This window comes from Sinohyriopsis cumingii, unplaced genomic scaffold (assembly GCF_028554795.1).
Source record: "Sinohyriopsis cumingii isolate HCF-2022 unplaced genomic scaffold, ASM2855479v2 utg002078l, whole genome shotgun sequence".
NCBI classification, from domain to species: domain Eukaryota; kingdom Metazoa; phylum Mollusca; class Bivalvia; order Unionida; family Unionidae; genus Sinohyriopsis; species Sinohyriopsis cumingii.
Genome location: NW_028316125.1, coordinates 277,610 through 286,115, shown reverse-complemented (window position 1 = coordinate 286,115; position 8,506 = coordinate 277,610). Strand labels below are relative to the sequence as shown.

The 8,506-nt window shown below is 35.5% G+C and overlaps 1 protein-coding gene across 1 annotated transcript in view; it reads left to right on the top strand.

The window, feature by feature from the left end:
- Positions 1-5,604: 5,604 nt before the first annotated feature.
- LOC149771174 (NACHT, LRR and PYD domains-containing protein 3-like) overlaps positions 5,605-8,506 on the top strand; it is a 72,665-nt gene continuing 69,763 nt past the window's right edge. The window contains exon 1 of the mRNA XM_089948772.1: positions 5,605-5,777. The gene's annotated coding sequence lies outside the window, so the exon portion shown is untranslated. The remainder of the gene's footprint in view (positions 5,778-8,506) is intronic.

Here is an 8,506-nt window from a genome sequence, read left to right as displayed (position 1 = left end):
TAACAGAGTCGAGTTTATCACAAATACTCCTAGTCGGATCATCTTCGCTGATATATGTTAGACAATACATTTTATTCTGAATATGTACTTGCTGTTATCAACAAGATTATTAATAATAGTAGCAGCTCGTTTGTCATCCACTGTGGAATCAATAAATGTTTCATCGCCATCTAGGTTGAATGTTGAAAAACATGAGATGCACCATCATTGATAAATTCGTTCTTTTTGATAAAATTATGTAACTGTAACTCAAGTGGTAATTGTTTCTCATCTCTGGTTAATCTATCTAGCTCAAATCTAGTAGTGTGTTGTGGTTCAATCTCGATAATATTTTTGTTTCTCTTTCAGAAAACATATCTCTTCTCTCCTCTGGTTCTGTTTTTGTTAATCTCTCAATTTCACTCGCGCTTAATAATAACGATTTTATCTCATCTCGTAAAATATCGAGCGCTTAAGCGATATTACGAGAAACAAAATGCTTCTGATGATAAAGCAATACAATATGCCAAAGATTATCTCGAGAAGTTGTTGTTGTTGTTGTGGGGTTTAACGCCATTTTTCAGCACGCGATAGGCTATGCATGGCGGCCAGTATTAAGGGTGGAGGAAGAACCCGGGAAAACGCCGGAAAGAACCACCGACCCACAAGAAGCTACTGGCAAGCTTTCTCACATACCCACATTGGCTGAATCCTAGACTCGAACCGCCGCAGACAGAGGTGAGATGGCAGTGATCCGTAACGAAGAGCGCTTTAGACCACTCGGCCACATCGGGGCCCCTATCTCGAGAAGTAGTCCTCTGCTTAAAAATAATGTTATATTAGAAGAAGAGAAATTTATATAAATGGAGCAAATTAAGAAAGAGATTAATCTTGATGAATTTAGATGTCATCCGATATTTACTAATTACGAAGCAAGCAGAGCTGAGATCATAAGAAACTGTCGTCTCAGAAACCTCTAGGAAATGTCAGTAAGATTCGGTACCTCTTTATAAGTATCGGAATTCCAGAAAGCAAACAAATAAAAACATATCGCTCACTTAGATTTATTCATGAGTGTTTCAATTGTCTTATTGCTGATGGTCTCGTTATTGATCATATTAATTCTGATAAACAAGATAATAGGTTAGAAAGCTTACAAGCTGTCACACAAAGTGAAAATAGTAAACGTGGAAAAACCGGCAAATACAACAAAAACAAAAAAATGTCAATAAATTTAGAGACAAGAGAGATAAAAGAATTTTCATCATTATATTCCGCTGGAAAATATTCTGGTGTAAGTCACAAATCAATACAATTTACAGCAGACAAGACACAAAATTTAGCCATGTCAGAAAGATTTAACCAGAAAAAAATTTGAGCATACCACACAATAAAGATCTCTGTTACAGGGCCCACATACAAGTCATTCTATCATTAATGTATTTTTGCGTCATTTTTTTCACATGGTCTTCTACCCATTTTCTCTGTTCACCCACTTGCAACGTTGTTCATATTCTGACTAAAACAATATTCATATTTTATAGCACGTAGATAACATCACAATGTGTCACATATAGTTTATGTTACTGTTCGTTGGTCATTCCAGTGGTTCCATGTATATTGTTTACGTCATTTTTTCACTTATGTCTGACCGCCATTTGGTCGGATAACACCCTCTTGCAACACACCATAATATAATCCCAGATGTTCTTGTCTAAATTCACTATAAATCCCCAAAAATGATTTTGTCCAAGAAGTATTACTGAGTACATTGTAATTCCAGTGAATAATGATTTGAATAAATCAATCAATCCAAATTAAAAATTGAACACAGCAATAAAACTGATTCCACGTGGGATGTTTAAATAGGAATGAGTAATTTTTCAAGTAAACAGCATTGACATAAAAAGCTAAGACACATTATTAGAGACAGAAGGTAGATCAGTTCCTTTCTAAAACATTTAAAGTTGTCAATAAAATTACGAATTTCCAAATGGAAACCAGTGTCCTAGACTCAGATTAAGATCAACATGTTTACATGCACTGAGAATGATTCTAATATTTAATCTATACTCATAGAGAAATAGTAGCTATGTGTATTATATTGTTTACAAAATAAATGTCCCTACTCAGGTACACCATGAACTTAATCTTGGACTATGATCAATTACAAATTATAAATATAAATAACATATAATCATGGAGAAAAGAAAGCAAACAAACAATACAAATTATATATGCAGAACAATCTTCAAATATAAATAGAATACAATAAATGGCAGTCTCCAAGATTTATGTATGGTTTGTTATGCCTCTTCGTCGCTTTTGTTGCGATTGTACTAGTTATTGGTATTATTATTATTATTATTATTAATTTACTGCTCCGGCGGCCTAAGTGGTTAGAGCGTTCGCATTGGATGCGGGAGGTCGCTTGTTCGAACCCCGACCGAGTCATACCAATGACCTATAATAGTAATAGCAGCTTCCTCGCTTAGCGCTCAACATTAAGAGTAATCCGATAAATCAACCCCACAAATCTGTGTTGATACTGATGGACGATGTTGTCAATCAATGTCATCACGGGTGAAGGGCTGAGTTATCGGCCTACATTAAGAGGTTAGTGTTAGGACTGGTCGGCCCGTGTCAGGGTAATGTGGCCGGGTAGGACATGATGCTACATGTCTGCGGCATGATGTCCCATTGCTAGACATCACTATAAACTGCCATGCTGCACACATCGTAGCGATATGACTAAAAAGATTTAAGCAACGTTAAAAATCCCCAAAACACACACACACACACTCACTGTCACATAATTAGGCAAAGAAATAACTTGGTTTGTCTTAAAACAATTAGACTATTTCTCGTTGTACATGCGTACAACGTTATATAGGGTGAATGTGTTTTTCCAGGTAAGCGACTGCATTAACATGTACCTAGCCACAGATTACTTGTGTCAGGTATCATGACATACATGATATGCACGGGTATTCTACCCCGACTTGTACTCACTTTCCTATGGATTTAAGTAAGACGAATCACGAAAAACCACACTGGTCATTTTTGGATCACGTCAAGGAGTATACACTCTCCTTTATTCTCCAGCCATAGGGGTAAGTGTTAAATTTACAGTCTATTTATTTCATAGGCGAAGCTTATTCGGTTTGTACTGTGTTATCGCGTAATAATGTGTTTATTACAACGCAGATTTTTAAAGTATTATCATATATCTAGAAATGATACATAAACTATTATGTCCCATTTGGTTTATTATTATAGCTGCGTCTGTGCGTCTGTGTGTCTGTGTGTTTGTGTCTGTGGTGGCAGCTGTGTCTGTGTTGGAAGATGTTTCTGTGTTGGAAGCTGTTTCTGACTGTGTTTGAAGATGATTCTGACTGTGTTCGTAGCTGACAGTTTGTAGCGGACTGTTATAGTAGCTGACTATTAGGGTAGCTGACCGTGTTTGTAGCCGTGAATGTCTATGAAATGTTATAGTGAATATAACTAGAGCGGTCCGAAGCTGTACGAAGCAGTCTAAAGTTTCTTGGAGTCATCTGGAGCTTCCAGAACAACGCTGTCTGTTGTGATAAGATTATTGTGAATCTTAGTCGTGATAAGATTATTGTGAATCTTAGTCGTGATAAGATTATTGTGAATCTTAGTCGTGATAAGATTATTGTGAATCTTAGTCGTGATAAGATTATTGTGAATCTTAGTCGTGATAAGATTATTGTGAATCATAGTCGTGATAAGATTATTGTGAATCTTAGTCGTGATAAGATTATTGTGAATCTTAGTCGTGATAAGATTATTGTGAATCTTAGTCGTGATAAGATTATTGTGAATCTTAGTTGTGTCAAAGATTATTGTGAATCTTAGTTGTGTCAAAGATTATTGTGAATCTTAGTTGTGTCAAAGATTATTGTGAATCTTTAGTTGTGTCAAAGATTATTGTGAATCTTTAGTTGTGTCAAAGATTATTGTGAATCTTTAGTTGCGTCAAAGATTATTTTGAATCTTTAGGTGTGTCAAGAGTATTTTGAATCTTGTGTAAGATTATTTTTGAATCTTTATAATTTTGTTCTTGTTGAACAACATACTGTTTAAGGGATTAGTGCAGTCCATTAGGGTTGTTGGATCTGCACTTCATTTTATTTAATATTTGTTTTGTTTATTTTCAATTGTATTTTTACATCATATATTTATCATTAATTCATTAATAAATTTCCATCTTTCCCACATTGTGTTTGGCTTGTTCATTTAGTCCAAAAACCCACACGGTTACAATTCTGTGACACTCACACACACATTTTTTATTATTTTTATCATAACACACAACGATATTTTGTTAATATTGCACATTTTAGACTGCGTCATCTAAACAATTCCTTCACCAATCTATTCCGTGATAAATTTTACGTCGAAATTGATATGAGGTGTTGTACGACAGCCTACATAGAGCTAAAGATTATGACGAAACCATCACCCCTCTTTTACGAGGGGGTGAGGGTAACGATTGCTTTGCAAATATTGCATACTTCATGCTACGTCATCTAAAATATTCTATAGTCTGACTCTACATCCCCGTTTGTTTGTATCCCCCTACCGATTTCAATAACGAAAACGTCTAATGTGATAAAGAGTGCACAGAACTAAGTCAATTTAATCATTGATTTATAATTTCTAACAGATTGTGACCAGGATGGCACTAATGCTGGATCCTTTGCACCCTTTCATGCTTAACGGACTTCCCATACTAACACGGCGCCATGATGCGTACACTATAGGTAAGTTTATATCCATCAGACAACATAATGACGTAGTTCATCCTGTTCGGCTACCATTACGTTGAGAGTTTGGAATTATATCCCTTTGCACACATGAACATAAAAATTAAACCGCTTGCTAAATCCACGTGAAAAGCAAATTTGTTGTTGTCATTATTTTCCTTTGCTTGATTCGACATTGTAAATATCGGAAGGCAGACGACTTATGTATGTACATCAGTAGTCATGATACACCCATATGCTGAAAATGGACTTGTCCAGGAACTGGAAATGGATCCGAGCATGTCCGTCTACATAATTAAAATGTTTTGTTAATCATGAAACGCGCAGATGATCACGATGGTAGGGCCACTCAACTCAAAGTCAGGTTAGAAATTATAAATCAGTGAATGAATTGACTAAGTTCTTTGCAATTTTTATCACATTAAAGTTTCCATTATTTAAATCGGTAGGGGGTACAAACAAACGGGTTTGTATTGTATAGTTGCAATAAATTTAAAATATTCTCGTTGCAATAAAGTCCTTGATCAATTTTACATCGATATTGATATCTCGTTCTACATGACACCTCAGACATTGCCAGATAATAGGATCGAAATAGCAACCCTATTCCACGAGGGGTGACTGTGATATTCTGCCCATAATTGTCCATTCCAACTGCATCATGTGAAAAAAAAATCATGTTGCACTCAATTTCCTTGATACCTTTCATAATTTAAGTGGGAGGCTGGTCCACTGTCTTACTTATATATTACCTTTATGGGCGGAAACCAGGCTCACTATGCTTTTCTTGGAGACAGCAAGGGTACCAGACTATGAAAATGTGTAATGTAAACCATTCTATTGGCATTACGTAATTATCTCATTTATGTCTGTCATCGAGTGCTAACATTCTATAGTGCTGAAAGAAATACCAAGTTAAACTGCACCTGTTGGCCGTTTAAACTTTTTCGCTTATCCATCAGTCATCAATACCTGTGTATTGTTTGAAATGGACGTGCTGGATCATGGGTAAGTGTTAGGTAAAATTATTGCCTATTGGCGGTTTTCTTTTGTTGTTACTCTATTTCCGGTCGAACGTGGTTTTCTCATATCCTTCATCGTGTCATAGCCTTGAACGCTGTATTATTATGTTGTTATCGGTACACATTAAAACCGATCTGTTATTGCTGTATTGTTACAAATTGTCACGTTTTTTTCCCTCTGTAAATTCCTTAGTCCTACATGTAAGACATAGCAAATAAATATCAGCGTCAGGTCTTACATGTAGGACTAGATATTCCTATAAGTCAATCGAATCGCGTAAACGTAAGTAAAACCGCAAATGGCTGCTGACCCAGATTACCGTAGGGTGGGGGAACAACTCTATTATCGCGGTATTTACCTAAAGTTAAGTATGGTGGTACGTACATATTATAATAAACATAAAGTTCAACTTAGTGGTAAGATGGAATGTCCACGCTTTCACTTGCTGAATGTTTCCACCAAAATAAAGGATCCAATATCCAATGACTAAATTGAATACTCTAATGCCAGTTAAGTTGAAATCCATGATACCAACAATATATATATATATCAGGGCTGAGCAAATTTTTTTTTAAACCAATAGTCCAGGACAAGTGGTTTCAGAAAATTCACTAGTCCCACCTTTCCCTTCACTAGTCCCACCTTACTCGTCACTAGTCCCACCTTATTTTTCACTGGTCCCAAAATGGTAATCACTTGCTGAGATTTGACGAGACGTATGTGCTTAATCCATAGAAAAAAAAGAAAAAAAAACGATATACAACATAATTATTTCTTTAAAGAATTTAATTTTTCAAAAACATTGGTGGTTATATATTTGGCTTCTTCAGGTTCATGTATATATGTTTTAGCTGATGGATTTGGAAATATGTCCATGTATATGTCTGCCACCTGCACCAGCACTAAGCCAGCAGTTGATAAATGTGTCTGGGTTAAAGTCCTCAAGCTCTGGTCCATTTGCAGAAATGTTCATTAGCATTTGTAAACTCTTTTGGTTTAAGGAATTCCTTAAAGAAGTCTTGATTTAAGTTCATTGAACTAAATCCTCGTTCACACTCAGAAATAGCTACCGCACACTCAGTATCAGTCTTACGTTTTATCCCTCCATTTTCAAACAAATTTACCTTCGCCGAATCGCCGTTATTACCTTACTTGCGAAAATAATTTAGCAAACTCATTTTATCCACAGAGTAACTATCAGCTTGCTTGACAACTACTTCTAAAGTGATCATAACATCAATTTTCTCTTTTAAATACGAACTGAAACAGCTCATTAATTAGCGTAATTGTTTCGCTTCAAACACAATATCGCACGTGGAAGAATCATTACTGTCATTTAATCCGTTCATAAAGAAAACCAACACTGATGTCAATAAAGTACCTTTCATTAATTTAATTACACTGACTCGCTGGATTTAAATCATAGTGAGCCGCTCGGTATGATCTAGATTGAGTAAACTCATTGCAACAAAACCGCTTACAGCAGTGCTAATTGATCATACTGGCTTTCTTTTGTTTGACGTGTTTTGATTTGCTGATAATTTGGTCGCTTAGCCCAATATGCAGTCAAGCGGTAAAACTTAAAAGGATGTAAATGTGTACACGAAGAGGGGTAGAATCAAGTATTCATTACGCTCAGAGGGCATGATTGGCCAAATAAAGACAGATATAGTGATTAAAGCATGAAAATAAGGACTAGCCCGACTTTTTTAAAAAGCACTTGTCCTGGACTAGCGACTTGGAAAATTATACTTGTCCGACTTCAAAAATGACTAGTCCGGGACATCGGGCTATGGGATTTGCTCAGCCCTGATATATATATATATATATATATATATATATATATATATATATATATATATATATACCGTCATGTCGGCCAGTTCTGCGCGTCAGGTAATTCTGCGCAACGATACGTCATTTCTGTAAACATTGGATTACGTGCTATTTTGGGTCAAAATCCATTTTGTCTCCAGAAAGAACAATCATACATTAATTAAGAAAAGTGATATTCATAAACTGTACAACAGTATCCCACATTTAGACTCGAAATGCACATAAAAATGTGATTTCTAAATGGCAACGTGAAGACCCACTCCATGATCTTCTTGAACCTGTAACCCAGAAAATTCGCTTTACTATGCATCTTTTAGAATCATACAAATAAATACATTATATAAAAGATGGAAATGTGTACCTTAAAACAAAACTGTATTTTAATTCAAGTTTCCAATTTTGCAAGTTGTCCCACACATACAAAATCGTCTGCTACCCAACGTGTCTACTTGCCACTAGAACATAAATTATCAAGAAATTCCCCGGCGTATAGTCTGTTTCTAAATTCTGTAGTAATTTTTCCCCATCAGCAAGACGTTTTAATCACATTACATCCTATTCATTGTTGTTTCTCTTCCACATAATAGCTTTTTTTTCATAAAATGTTGAACTTTACTAACTTTTTTACAAGATCGGTTTAGTTTGCTTAATATCTCTTACCATTTATTGGCATTTTTATGTTGAATTTTGTAAAACTAGCTATAAAACTGACCAATTACTCGACTGAACTGCTGACAGAAACAGTCCAAAGTAATATATTTCATTTCTGTAACCCGATGGATAAACATTACATCTTTTCAAAGCTATGCACAGAATAGGCCGACATATCGCGCGTCAGGAAAACAGGGTGGTGGTATCCTGTGTCCTAAATTAATATT